The 14,329-nt window shown below is 31.3% G+C and overlaps 1 protein-coding gene across 3 annotated transcripts in view; it reads right to left on the bottom strand.

Annotated features, from left to right (window-relative positions):
- The window catches only part of LOC127276664 (nuclear hormone receptor E75), a 164,769-nt gene that overhangs the window by 18,592 nt on the left and 131,848 nt on the right, over positions 1–14,329 (bottom strand). The window lies entirely within an intron of this gene.

Raw genomic sequence — 14,329 nt, 5'->3', positions numbered from 1 at the left:
CAAGTGGAAACAGAAAAATTGGAAAAATGGAAATGTCTATGGAAATGGGAAAACGTGCAAGTGGAAATAGAAAAATTGGAAAAATGGAAGTGTCCATGGAAATTGGAAAAAGTGGAAATGGAAACGAAAAAGTCCATGAAAATTGGAAAAAGTGGAAATGGAAACGAATAAGTCCATGAAAATTGGAAAAAGTGCAAGTGGTAATAGAAAAATTGGAAAAATGGAAATGTCCATGGAAATTGGAAAAAGTGGAAATGGAAGCGGAAAAGTCCATGGAAATTGAAAAAAAATAGAACTGGAAACGGAAGTGTTCATGGAAATTGGAAAAAGTGGAAATGGAAACGGAAAAGTCCATAGAAATTGGAAAAAAATACAACTGAAAACGGAAGTGTTCATGGAAATTGGAAAAAGTGGAAATAAATTTAAATTCTACATTTCTAATTTTTTTTTTTTCTATTTGTCATTCGAAAGGAAGAATAAAAAAAAACATTCTACAACAAAATCAAATCATCTTGAACCCAACCCCCTTAAAAGGATTGAGCGATTTATATAAAAAAATGTTCCTCGTTCCGTTATCTCAATAATAAAAACGGAAGTGGAAATCCCTTTTTTTTTACTAAAAACTGAAAAAAGAAATTTGATATTTTTTTTTTTCTCCAAAAGTGTAGACATTTCTGTCTAAAATTACGATTACCTGAAATCCTATGGGGTTGAGAGAGGACCATTCTTGGAGGAAAAGTGAATCCCAACCCTTCTCGCACGAGGCAACCCTTCGTTGGCCTTGCGCGCCCATATCTGCCTGGAACTGGCCAGGCAAGATTTAGTTTGCAAACCTTTTATAATATATATATATAATGTCCCACACTAAAATCATCGAACAAACATTTTTTTTTTTTTTTTCAAAATGACAAAATATTTTACTGCGCTCCATAAACGCATAAAACTTATGGCAAAACTTTCTCTGGTGAGAGGGAGAGAGACGAGAAACGTGAGCGCGCTTTTGAACACACTTTGGTGACACGAGACCAACCTGCGCAAAAATTTTTGCTTTTTCTATTTATATATATATATATGTATCGTTAGAATAATTTATTTTTATGATTTTATGACCTTGTTCTTTTTTCTTTCACTTTGCCTTTTGACCTTCCAAATCAATTCATTCAAATTTACAACCAAATCATCTTTTTTTTCTCTGTTAAATTTGACTTTTACTGCGGGGTCTATATATACATTACGTAAATATTTTCATTATGGGTTTCAAAAAAAAAAAAAAAAATCTTTTTAGCGTGTCGCTCATCACTATATTTGTATTTTTTGATTTATGATTTCTAATTTTTCTCATTTTGAGTTTTTACAAAAATTTTTTTCATATTTTTTATAATTAAAATTTTTTTTTTATAAAAATATATATTTTTTTATCTAATTTTGCAAATGAATTAACAAAATGTAAATTTAGCCTTTTCATATTTGCAAGTGTAAATAAAGATGTTTAACGACATGAATTTTTTTTTTTCAAAGCAATGTCCTTGAATATCGTTTGTGTAGTGTATATAAGTTTCTGAACCTGGGTCGAAACATCGATCACTCAGGCATTACAAGATCTCCTTGAAATCGGGTAGCGACCTGGAAACAATTTATATGCAATGGATATAAACGTCTACAAATTTTTGAGGTACATTTTTTTTTGCGGAGCTATTTTTTTTAATTTACATTCGTCTGTAATTCTTATAATCTTTATTTAAATATTCCCTTTTTGTTTTTATTTTAATAATTTTTAAATATAAAAAATAATTTATATTTTATTTAAAGAAAGTATTATATTAATTTTAACTTTCGTTGATTTTGCATTGATGATTCGAGCGATATATGCATCCACTTTCGATTTATGTAGAAATATAGAAAGTAATTTGTTCGTATATATTATTGAGTTGATTATATGTCATTCTGTGGGAGGGAATATTGGCAAAAATAAAATTTCTAAAATCAAAACAATAATTTAAATAAGTTTCCTATTTTTTTTTTGATTTTTATAAAAATGGGAAAAATATTTTTATCTCTCTCTCTCTCTTTGAAGAAAAATGTTTATAATATCGAGGCAAAATAATATGTTGAACTCAAATGACTTTTAAAGTGATGAATAATTTTTTTTTTTCAAGTTCAACGCTCAGCATTTATAATTTCTATCGTGTTGCATTTTCTGAACGACATTATATGATTCTTGAAATTCCCAAGCGACAGAGGAACAATAAAATATATAATTTGCAAAAACTGCTCTTTTTTACAGGAAGTGTTTATAATATTTAAATTCTCGGTATAAAACTATTATTTGCCCTAAAATAAAAAAAAAATAAAAAAATATCCTTTTAGCTTTTTTCATAAAAAAATTTTTTCTCAACCATTTTCCTTTCTATGAAAAAAAAAAAATTTGTTATGTAAATAAACTATTTTTTCTATTTATTATACTATTTTTCTACTATTGTTTATAAAAATTATTTTTTATTAAAATTTTTTTTTTTTGTAAAACTAATGATTTTTTGAATTTATCGATCGAAATTTTTTTTATGGTCAACGAACTTGTATAATTAATATTTCTTTTTTTTTTTATATAGAATGACTTCTCTAATTAACTTTTGTAAAAATATTTCTGCGCGCAGATTTCTTATTTTCTCAATGTGGTGTGTGATCGTGACCTCCGATAATAAGTCGCCAAGGCGGAGTGGTCCACCTTGTTCTCAGGGTCGAACAAAGCCCATCTGCGGTGTTCTTACAAATTATATTCATGAATCAAACACTCAAACCCAAAGAGTTTCGTCTCCTTTTTTTCGTATATAGAATTTCGCATATATAGAAAAATTCCATGGCCACATTCAGATTAGACACTCGATTTGAAATTTGAATTAACATAAATTTTATCCCCAAAAAAAAAAAAAGATGAACCTTAAACTCTATTTTCTTAATTAAAAAAAAATAAATATTTTTTAAAAATATTTTTTTTCGAAATAAATATATTAAAAAAAAATATTAAATTTTAGAAAAAATTGGTTTCAATTTTCTAGGAAAAAATTTTTATTTCATAGATTCTTGATGGGGGAAAAAAAATTGAAATCGATAAGGATTATAGAAAATGGCATGGTGTGTCAGTACTCGTTGCAAGTTCAGTGACATTGCATACGCATGTGCGTGACGTGCAGAGCGATCCGTTATGCCCATAGCTAGTCATAGGCGCCCACTTGCGGAAGTACATTGTATATATAGTAAACGCGCAAAGTCCATAAGGATCCATCAATGACTATTTTTTGTTGCCTATAGTGCAAATATATATATATATTCGCAATCAATTTGAAAATTAACAATTTATTTTAAAAAATTGCAATTTTATATTTCGCCAATTAAAAAAAAAAAAAAAAAAAATTGATAATTTGTTATCGCAGGATGCTGCCAAACGAGGATCAAGAAAGATCTATCCATAGGTCGCCGACCGGTCGCTCAGTGCCAAGGACTCTGCATTCAAGCACAAAACAATAATCGCTTTGTTTCACACAAAACAAAAAAATACTATATACTTATTTCCAGACGCAATCTTTGACACAAGCAAGGCTAAATGAATTTTTATTTTTCATTTTAAAAAAAAATGGAAAAACGAACTACTTAAAAAGTAAAACCGAAAGTGTCTTTGTGAATTATTACTCACAGTGGAGAAAGTTTGAAAGGGCGCTGGCAGGGCCCACGTTAGGAAGCTCCAAATTCACATAAAACAGAAAACCTAATTGGGGCGGAAAGAAAAAGCCCTATTTCAGCCAGATTAACATCGACTAAAACCGGAACCCGATCAGGGCCTGTTTTGACCCCGATCGGGTTCCTTGTTTCAACCAGGTCAAGGCCCAAGTCGGGGCCGGATCAGACTGCCCTATTTCCGTGTAGAAATAGCCCTAGTAGGGAATGAAACGCTGTTCAGGGCCAAATGTGGATTTCCTATCCAGGGCCACACCAGGCGCGGCGTTTCATTCCCTAATAGGGCAGTCTGTTCCGTCCCCGATCTGGGCCCTGGTAAAATTTCTGCTCGGAATGAAAAGCCGCTCCTGATGTGGCCTGGATTAGAAAATCCACATTTTTTCGTCTCCCTGGTTCTAACCAGGTGTGTCGTCATTCCCTACTAGGGCCCTAATAGGGCAATTTCTATACGAGAAATAGTAAAATTTACTAATTCCGCAATAATTTTTACTATTTAGAAGTAAATTTTACTATTTCTGGTATAGAAATTGCCCTATTAGGGCCCTAGTAGGGAATGACGACACACCTGGTTAGAACCAAATCGGGGAGGCGAAAAAATGTGGATTTTCTAATCCAGGCCACATCAGGAGCGGCTTTTCATTCCGAGCAGAAATTTTGCCAGGGCCCAGATCGGGGCCGGAATAGACTGCCCTATTAGGGAATGAAACGCCGCGCCCGATGTGGCCCTGATTAGGAAATCCACACCTGAACAGCGTTTCATTCCCTACTAGGGCCATTTCTACACGGGAATAAGCAGTCTGTTCGGGCCCTGATCTGGGCCCTGGCAAAATTTCTGCTCGGAATGAAAAACCGCTCCTGATGTGGCCTGGTTTAGAAAATCCACATTTTTTCGCCTCCTCGATTTGGTTCTAACCAGGTGTGTCGTCATTCCCTACTAGGGCCCTAATAGGGCAATTTCTATACCGTAAATAGTAAAATTTACTAATTCCGAAATAATTTTTACTATTTAGATGTAAATTTTACTATTTTCGGAAGTAAAAACAGAAACTACGGACAGCCGGTTTTACTTTTTTAGTAAAAATCGGTAAAAATTATTTTTCCATTTTTCTCCGTGAGGAAATATGAAAATTCGCCGAAAAAATGTAATTTGGAGAATAAAAGTATTTCCCTTTCACTCTGTCCAGCTCTCGTTTTCTTTGGGAGATTTTTTCGGGTGACTGGGAATGAAGAAGAGGGGCACAAACGCAGACAGGTAGAATTTTCAAGAGAGGGGGCACGCCGCTGACACAGATCCGGTCTTGTGCGCGACTATTATTGAATGTAACAAGATATGATCAGGGGCACGTGTTGCATAAAAGAATTACGAGGCTTTAGGGTCCTAGCCAGCATCATCATCATCATCATAATTCCACTTTAATATAGACGCCATAATATACACAGCTGTACCACTTCCGCCGCCTCTTCTATTCGACCTCAAAAAAAGAAAAATTCAATATTTTCTTTTGAAAATGGTATACTTCTAGTTTGGAAAAAAAAATTAAAAATGGTTTTTAAGAAAAGAGTTATTTTTTGGTTAATGAAAGAAGAAGAATATTCAGTGCAAGTGGACAGGTCCTTTCTCTCTGATGCAGCATCACGAATCCGAAGGAGAGAGAAAGAGAGATAAGGGTTTCGGAGAAAGGCAAAGAATAAAAGTGAGAAATGAAGGAAGGGAAAACGTCAGTCAAGGGGGGGGGGGGAAATGAAAATTAAAAAACTGTGTGCCACTAGTTGCGGCTCTTGCCACTTTCAGAGAGAGAGAAAAAAAGAAGATGCAAGTCCATTACAGCAAGTTCTGCCTCCGACCTTCTTTTATTTCTTCTTCTTCTTCTTCTGCCTTCTCATCACAATTCTACAATGTACATCTAAACGTACAGAGGAATTGCCACGGTCAACCACTTTTTTTTCTCAACTTCCAATATTGAGACACTTGGAACTAGTTTTCAAAGTGCAATAAAAAAATTATCACTAATTAATTTTACAATAAAAATTTTCATTCAAACGTTAAATTTCAAACCGGAAATTAGAAATAATTATCCTATTTAGAATGGTACCTGCTTGAAAAATATATGGCTTTAATGCGATTTAAAAAAAAATCCTGTTTGTAGTACGCAAAAGAGATTATTTCCAGTTTGTTTGCGGATTTTAAAGGGACAAGAATAATCCGAAATTTTTCATATTGGTCCCAATGGTATTCCCATTGATGCGGTCGTTACGCCTTCTGGTTAATCGACAAACAATGACATCGTTACATTGTGGTAACGTTAATTCTATTTTCGTAGGCGTGGTTTCTCTCTCGCATATCTTTCTTCTTCTTCTTCTTCAAAAAAAAGGGGTTAAGGAAAAGGGTTAAGAAGTCAAGTTATAAATTTCACTCAAAAATTGAAAGTTTTATGGTTCCTTCTTTCTTTCATCTTGTTGTTGTTATTATTTCTATATGATTCATTCCAAACATCTTGACCAAAAATTTTCACTCATTGAACCATAAAAGTATTAGTCAAATTTATTCATCACCCCCCCTTTTTTTTTTCCTTGACTTTCCAATATAAGAAAATATATGACCAGAGATTAAAGCCTTTTGCATTTATATTGTTTGAAAAACTAACAATATAATAGTGTGCGAAATAATAATTTCAAATCATTATCTCCTTTTAGTTTTCAAAATCTAAGAAAAAAAAATTATTTTTAGAAACTAATTTTTGTACTGGGAAATATATTAAATTGTTTCACGTTCAGCGAAAAAAAATAGAAGGGGGAGGAAATGAAAAAAAAAAAAAAAGGGGGTAGGAAAGTCGTGGTTTCTACGAATGTTACGGGATCAAATAGCGACGTGGGAGTATACAACAGGGACAGCATTTGCGTCCACCCGTCGAGTGGACATGAACATGCACATGCACGTGATCTGTGAGCACATGCAGGCGCGATATCCTCGAGTACACCGACCCCTTCCGTTTTGCAAACGGTCACCGAACCCACCAGCTTGCATGCTGTGTATATATATATATATATACTTTTTACACTAATACTATAATCAACTTGGAGAATATATATATATATATATATATATATATATATATAGTCTATGGTGTGGTTCGTCTCTATGGTGTGTGCGCGGGGGCATTTAATGCGAAACGCGTACCATTTGGCAAATCTTTCGATATTATCACCTTCAATACCATAAGAGTCTATTCAATCGCTCCTATGACGTCATTCATCGTGTACAATCGAAAATTTTCATTTTGAACCAAATCATTTTTTTTTTTTTTTCTATTAACACGATTTTTTTTGGTTATTTTAATCAAAATTTCTTTTCAAACAAAATTTGTTCGATTCAAACAAATATTTATTTCATCTAATAGAAATTTTGCCAGGGCCCAAATCGGGGCCTAACCAGGCTGCCCTATTAGGGAATGAAACGCCGTGCCTGATGTGGCCCTGATTAGGAAATTAAAATTTTCCGGCCCTGATTAGCGTTTCATTCCCCACTAGGGCCCAGGTAGGGCAATTTCTACACGGGAAATAAACGTTTGGTTTATAAATACCCGGGCAGAAATTTTGAAAGGGCCCTGGCAGGGTTTACGTGGGAAAGCTTCAAATTCGCATGAAACAGGCAACCCAATCGAGGCCACGGAAGAAAGACCTATTTCTGCCCAATAAAAACGATTACCAGGGGCCCCAGCAGTGCCTGATTTGGCCCCGATCAGGTTCCCTGTTTCAACCAGATTAGGGCCAGGTTGGCAAATTTCTGCATAATTAACCAAATTTTTGTTTACAACAACCATTTATTTTGTTTTAAACAAATTCTTTAGTTGAAAAATAGAAATTAGCAAACCTGGCCCTAATTTGGTTGAAACAGGGAACCTGACCGGGGCCAAACTAGGATCTAGTCGGGCCCCGACCAAATGTGAACACTGCCAGGGCCCTTTCAAAATTTCTTATTTCTTATGCAGAAATTTGCCAACCTGGCCCTGACCTGGCTGAAATAGGGAACCAGGGGCCAAACCAGGCCCTGGTCTGGCCCTTATTTAAATCGATTTTAATCGTGCTTTTTCTGTGATTTTATTTTTAAGGAAAATTTACAACAGCAAAAGATTTTACTAGAATAGCAAAAGATTTTTATTGAAACAAATGAATTTTTTCTACTATAGTGCAAAGTTTCGCTATTCCAGGTAAATTTTTTTTTTTCAAATAAATAATCTAAAGAGAAACTAATGCAACAATTAAAATTGAAAATTCCAGTAAAATATAAAAATTATAAATTGTCAACGATATAGCTCAATGTTCAAGATCGCGCGCGGTCAATTGCACTGAAGGCCTCTCTTGTATAAATACACGAAACGAGAGCACGATTAGCGAACAAAGGGATATATGTCAACGCCCCCCGGTTTAACAATAAGTCAATGAATAATTTATTTCCTTTTTTTTTTTTGTTCTCGCGAATCCCAAATTTATAACTTCATTTTACTTTCTACAAAAATATCGGAATTCTAATAAAAAAAAAAGAAAAATAATTTGATAACAAAATTTTTATAAATCAGTTATTTTATTTTATTTCAATTTTTTTCTAAGAAATAAAATAAAAAAATCATCAAAACTGTTCTAGATGTTTCAACCGGTAAAATAGGTAAATCGGTTATAGGCCTTGTTGAAATGTAAAGAAGAGAGATCTTAAGAAGAAGAAGAAGAAGAGTTTTCGCTTCCCGGGTGAGGATATAAAGTTTTCTCTCTGCGAAAAGTGAGGGGGTGGGGGGAGGGGGTTTGGGACTACACCAGAAGTGGTGATAAGGGGCCTTGAGACGAAAGAAGAAGAGGACAAGAAATGAAAAAGAGAGAAAGATAGAGAGAGAGGGAAAATATCCTCGGGGCCGTCCTAACGGTAGGGCGGGTCACTGCACGCGGTTTGTACGCGATGCAACTCTTTGCACTGCGTTCGCATCGTACAAAATTGCGAAGCAAGCAAGCGCGCGGGCAAAGACTTTTTTTCTCTCTCTCTTTCTGTCTTTTTCTCTCTTTCTCTATACGTCGCCAACACAGAGCAATGCCCTAACTCTAGGTGTAACGATCCTGAATGCCCTTATATACTAAAAGGGGTTCTCTGTCCCCTCTCTTTTATAACTTCCACTCTTTCAAGTTTTGCTAAAACTTAGTTTTTTTTTTAAATTAGGAATTCGCCAATTTTTTTTCGTATAGAAATTTGAAAATTCTTTACAATTTTTTTTATGATGTAAATTACAATAATTTACAAAAATAAATAATAATTATAGAAAAAAATACTATTTTTCCAAGGCTCAGATAGGGGCCGGAACAGGCTGCCCTATTAGGGAATGAAACGCCGCACCTGATGTGGCCCTAGTTAGGAAATCCACATTTTCTGGTCCCTACCAGGGCCCTAGTAGGGTTTGAAACGCCACATCTGATCAGGGCCAAATTAGGGCGACCAAAAAATGTGGATTTCCTAATCAGGACCACATCAGGTGTGGCGTTTCATTCCCTAGTTGGGGCCCTGATAGGGCAATTTCTACACGAGTAATAATAATAAAAATAAAAAAATTAATATTATTGTTTGATTCGCTCTCTAAATCTGAATTAGTAAAAAAGTTTACTAATTTGAATAAGTGACTCACTTTTTGCCTCTCAATTAGTAAAATTTTACTAATTATTAGTAACTTTTACTAACTAGTAAAATTTTACTAATTGAGAAGAACTCACTTTTTGCCTCTCAATTAGTAAAATTTTACTAATTGTTAGTAAAAGTTACTAATAATTAGTAAAATTTTACTAATTATTAGTAATTATACTAATTATTAGTAACTTTTACTAACAGTTAGTAAAATTTTACTAATTGAGAAGCAAAAAGTGAGTCACTAATTCAAATTAGTAAACTTTTTTACTAATTCAGATTTAGAGAGCGTGAAAAAATTTTGGATATCAAAAATAGATGGTGAATTTCAAAAAAAAAAAAAAAAAAAAAAAAACTTTTTCTTTCGAAAACAATCTGGGTCCCGATCTACGACAACATTTTCCATTGGGTGAACGTCGCATTCATCGAATCGATCGACTCGTTCCAATTTCACTGCTGTTCTCATCGAATGATATATACAATTATATATACACATATATATATATATACATTGGTTGTAGTATAATATAACACTTGTGGAAATACCTCGCCCAAGTTCAACCTAAAGACCTCGAGTGAACCTCATCGCCTGGAAATGAATTCCCTGCGGGTTCGTTGATCTCGCTCGTTTAGCGAGAGCTGTCTTTGCGTTTCTGCGAACGATGACCCTATATCCAAAGGATAAGCCTCGTACCTTCATATATATATATATATATTTATATATATATATATATATATATATGACGCTCAACTAGAGTTCAATTCTTTAAAGAATTCAAAAAAAAAAAATAAAATAAAGAAATAGAAAAAATATAATAGAAACTAGAAAATATAATTCACGTAACGGAAATTGCGTAACAAAACTATTTCGTCAATAGTCTAGACCCTATATAGACGAAAGAATTATATAAGAACAGACAAATTGATGACTAAGGTAAAAAAAAATTTTTGTGCTAAAATTAACCCAAACTGAATGGAATCTATATATATATACTGAGAAATTAACGTAAAGTTGTTAATTAATTTTTGATATTTCTTCTAAAAATGACGGTAAAAAAAAAAAATTTGCAAATTTTTTTAGTATTACGAAAATTTATTCGGTAACAATTATTATATATCGAATAGTAAATTAAGAGTTGTTAAATTTGAATTTCTATATAAATGTATGATATAAAGAAAATATATATATTTGTTTGAAAATGACTCATCGATGTCAAGAAATTTTCTGCGAATATAACTGTATATCATGACACCTACGGTGCAACAACCCTGTTTCATTTTTGAAATTCACCTGAAACGCCCACAAGTTATCAACTTTTATGCACTTAATATTATAAGCTTCATTCAATTTTCAAATTAATTTTTTTCAACAATGAGAAAATTTTCAACGCTTTTAAATAATAAAAAATATTTTAAAAAATACTTCTTTAAACTATATTCTACAAAAAAAAAATTTATTTATAAATAATCTCCTATTTGATTCAAATAAATATTTACTTGAACGAAATAATTTTTGAAACCACATAATAGAATTAAATAAACTATATTTGAACCAATAATTTTTGTATTTGCACCCAGAGAAATGAATTATTTGAACCAAATAAAATATATATTTGAGTTAAATAAACGTATATATTTGTCTCAGAGCCTACTAACTTATTTATTTGGCATAATTAAAAATTTTATTTTTCATAAATAAATTTTTCTTTGTTTCAAATAAATTTTATTTTTCATAAATAAATTTTTCTTTGTTTCAAATAAATTTTCTTATTTAAACGAAATAAAATATATTTGCAACCAAATAAATGAGTTAGTAGGCTCTGAGACAAATATACAATTTCTCTAAGTGTGAAACAAATAATAATAATTTAAAAAATTTATTTGAGTCACGTAACCGATTATATGAATCGAGTAAATTTTTTTTCAGTGTAAATAAATCTTTCCTATACTCACAGAACCTTTGGAATTTGTTCAATTTGAAAACTCACCTGAAACAGACAAAAAATAAAATATTAATTTAATGTTTTCAATAAAAAAAAAATTGTATTTTAAAATAACATTTTTTTTCTTGAAATTTTTTTAATTTCGATTAGATTTTAAAAAAATTTCTATAAATTTTTTCATTGACGCAATTTATGTATATATATAGAAAATTCCTTCCGCGTTTCTCATCGTTATATACATATATATATATGTCGTTTCTAGAAACAATTCGGCGTAAACTGCTCGCTGACCTGGATGAATCCAAATCAACTGTTTTCTAACTGTTCTTTTACGTTTCTATACGTTTTGCACATGATACAAAAGAGGCTTGTCAACGTAAAACGTATGTGTTTAGATGACTGCGTAACAATCATGAATGACATAACAATCATGTCCTTTCAGTCATCGACCCTCTTCTCCTTTTTTTTCCTCCCTTCTATATTTTCTTTCGAAATTTCATACAATTTATTACTTGGCAAAAGAAAAATTAATTTAAAAAAAAAACAAATTTTCAAATTAAAAAATAATATTATTTAAATTATAGTAGTATAAAAAATTTAAAAGAGGAAGTTTTGAATTCCAAGAAATGAGATTTTTTTTCAACCGTTAAAGGAAAAACTTGTCCCTTTCTTTTTTTAATTTGAATTATAACGATGTTGTTTTCGCGCACACGCAGATTGTTAGGGATGTATATTATAATATTATTGTGACTGGTTATACCGACTATTTTTCTGACCCACATTGCCAAAAGTTCGTTGCCTCCTGCACGAGTAACCTACGCACAGAATATTTCTTAACGATACGTTCGTACGATAAGACACACACTGACCTCGAGGGTCGACGGCCAGGACGATTCCATTCGTATTATCTCATTCCCATTTATATATATATATTACACATAAAGATTCTCTTTTTGTCATCGAAATCAATGTAAATTCCAATCTTACATAACATTTTATTTGGTTTATATATTTTTTTTGTCATTTTATTTTTATTTTTTAAAAATAAAAAAAATTTATTTGATTCAAATAATTGGTTACTTGACAGTCAAGTAAATATATAATTGAATCAAATAATTACACACAAAAAACAAATACTGAAACCGTTAACATCTTAAAATCAAAATGCCTTAAAACTAGTGTAATTTTAATCTTAAAACTAGATTATGTCAATTTTAGGACTTAAAATCATACACTCAAGGCTGAAATTCAGTAAAAATGGTTCTAATCACTGAGAAAAATGTTTAGTCAGAGCAACCAAAATTTGGTTGGGCCAACAAAAAAATGTTGTTAGTATTTAAGCAACCAAACTATTTGTTTGAGTCAACCAAAAAATTAGGTTGAGTGTTTTTTGTTGGCATAACAAAAATGTTTGGTTAGCTCAACCAAATTTTTTTTGTTAGGTCAACAAAAATGTTTGGTTGATGAAACCAACAGTTTTTTTTTGTAAAATTAAAAATTTTATTATACCTTATCTCTTTTCTTTTTATCTTCTTTATTTATTTCATTGTTTTTATTTATTATCAATTTAACATTGAATTTATATTCATCCAATTGAAATATTTATGGACTTTGAAAAATCTCACCTCCGCCTGGGATCGAACCTCTGTTTTAAAACTGAAAGTCGGGAGCTCTGACCACTGGACTACCCATCCTTGTGAGAGATTTAAACTAACTGTTCTCTTATAAGCTATGAGCTAAGAGCAAATCAAACTATTTGGTTGTCGCAACCAAATTTTGGTTAGGACAACAAACGATCATTTGGTTTCTGAGATCAAACTATTTTGTTGTGTTAACGAAATTATTTTGTTGTCGTAACTAAATTTTGGTTGGAATTTAAAAATGTTCAACCAAATAATTTTGTTGGCCTAACCAAATGTTTGGTTGAGATAACCCTACGACTTTGTTTCAGCCAACCAAAATTTGGTTCCAAGAACCAAAATTGCCTAACCAAACAATTTTGTTGCAAATACTAAATTTTTTTTCTCAGTGATGTTAACGGTTTTAGTCAAAAGTGAACTGAAAGTAAGTTTTAGTTTTTAGTGTGTAATATTTTTATTTTTTAAAAATAAAAAAATTTATTTGATTCAAATAATCGGTTACTTGACAGTCAAGTAAATATATAATTGAATCAAATAATTTATTATTTGATTTTATATAATCTACTCGGACTTTGTTTTTATAATTATAATTTATATTTTTTTAAATTTATTATTTAATTTATTGTTTTATTTTTTTATTTATTATTTTATTTAAACAATTTATTTTACTGTTTCTTTTAATACGTTCTGTTTTAAATTATTATGTTCCGTTCTTGAAATTATTTCAAATATAAAATTCAATGATCCCGATGACATTTGTATGATAATTGAAATCCCGCGCGATGATAAATCTTAAATTTCTGTCAATCCGTCTTTGAAAAAAAAAAAAAATCTTTTCATTTCAAAGAAGATTCTTATCTACTATTTAAAGTTCCCGCACATATATATATATTATAAAATAGTCAGGAAGTACGATGACGATTATCAGTTTTCCGAACAAAATCAGTAAATCAAATTGAAAGAGGTTAAACAGCCGGAAATAGAATTCTTAAATATTCCAAAAAGAAATAACAAAAAAAAACAACTGCATCACATTTTGTAATGTGAATGAACTTTTCCAATTCGATAGAAATAATTGCAGTCTTTTTTTTAACATCTCATTGTGATTAGTCATCATTTTTTTCTTTTTTTTTTTTGATCCCATTTCTTGATTAATCATATTGACTCTTATAAAATATCATGAGTAATCACTTGACATGACTCGTCTTAATACCAACTTATCTTCGTCATCAAAATTATTAAAGAAATTTTAAAAAAAAATTTTAGTTAGAAAAAAGAAAAATTAAAGAAAAAAAATATTTACCTGGAAGAGCGATATTTTTCACTGAAAGAGAGAGAAAATTTTCGCTATTCTA

Source organism: Leptopilina boulardi, unplaced genomic scaffold (genome assembly GCF_019393585.1).
Source record: "Leptopilina boulardi isolate dan_hultmark-lab unplaced genomic scaffold, ZJU_Lbou_2.1 LbouV2_150, whole genome shotgun sequence".
In the NCBI taxonomy this organism is placed as follows: domain Eukaryota; kingdom Metazoa; phylum Arthropoda; class Insecta; order Hymenoptera; family Figitidae; genus Leptopilina; species Leptopilina boulardi.
Note: the sequence above shows the minus strand (reverse complement) of the source record. Positions and strands in the feature narration are given on the sequence as shown.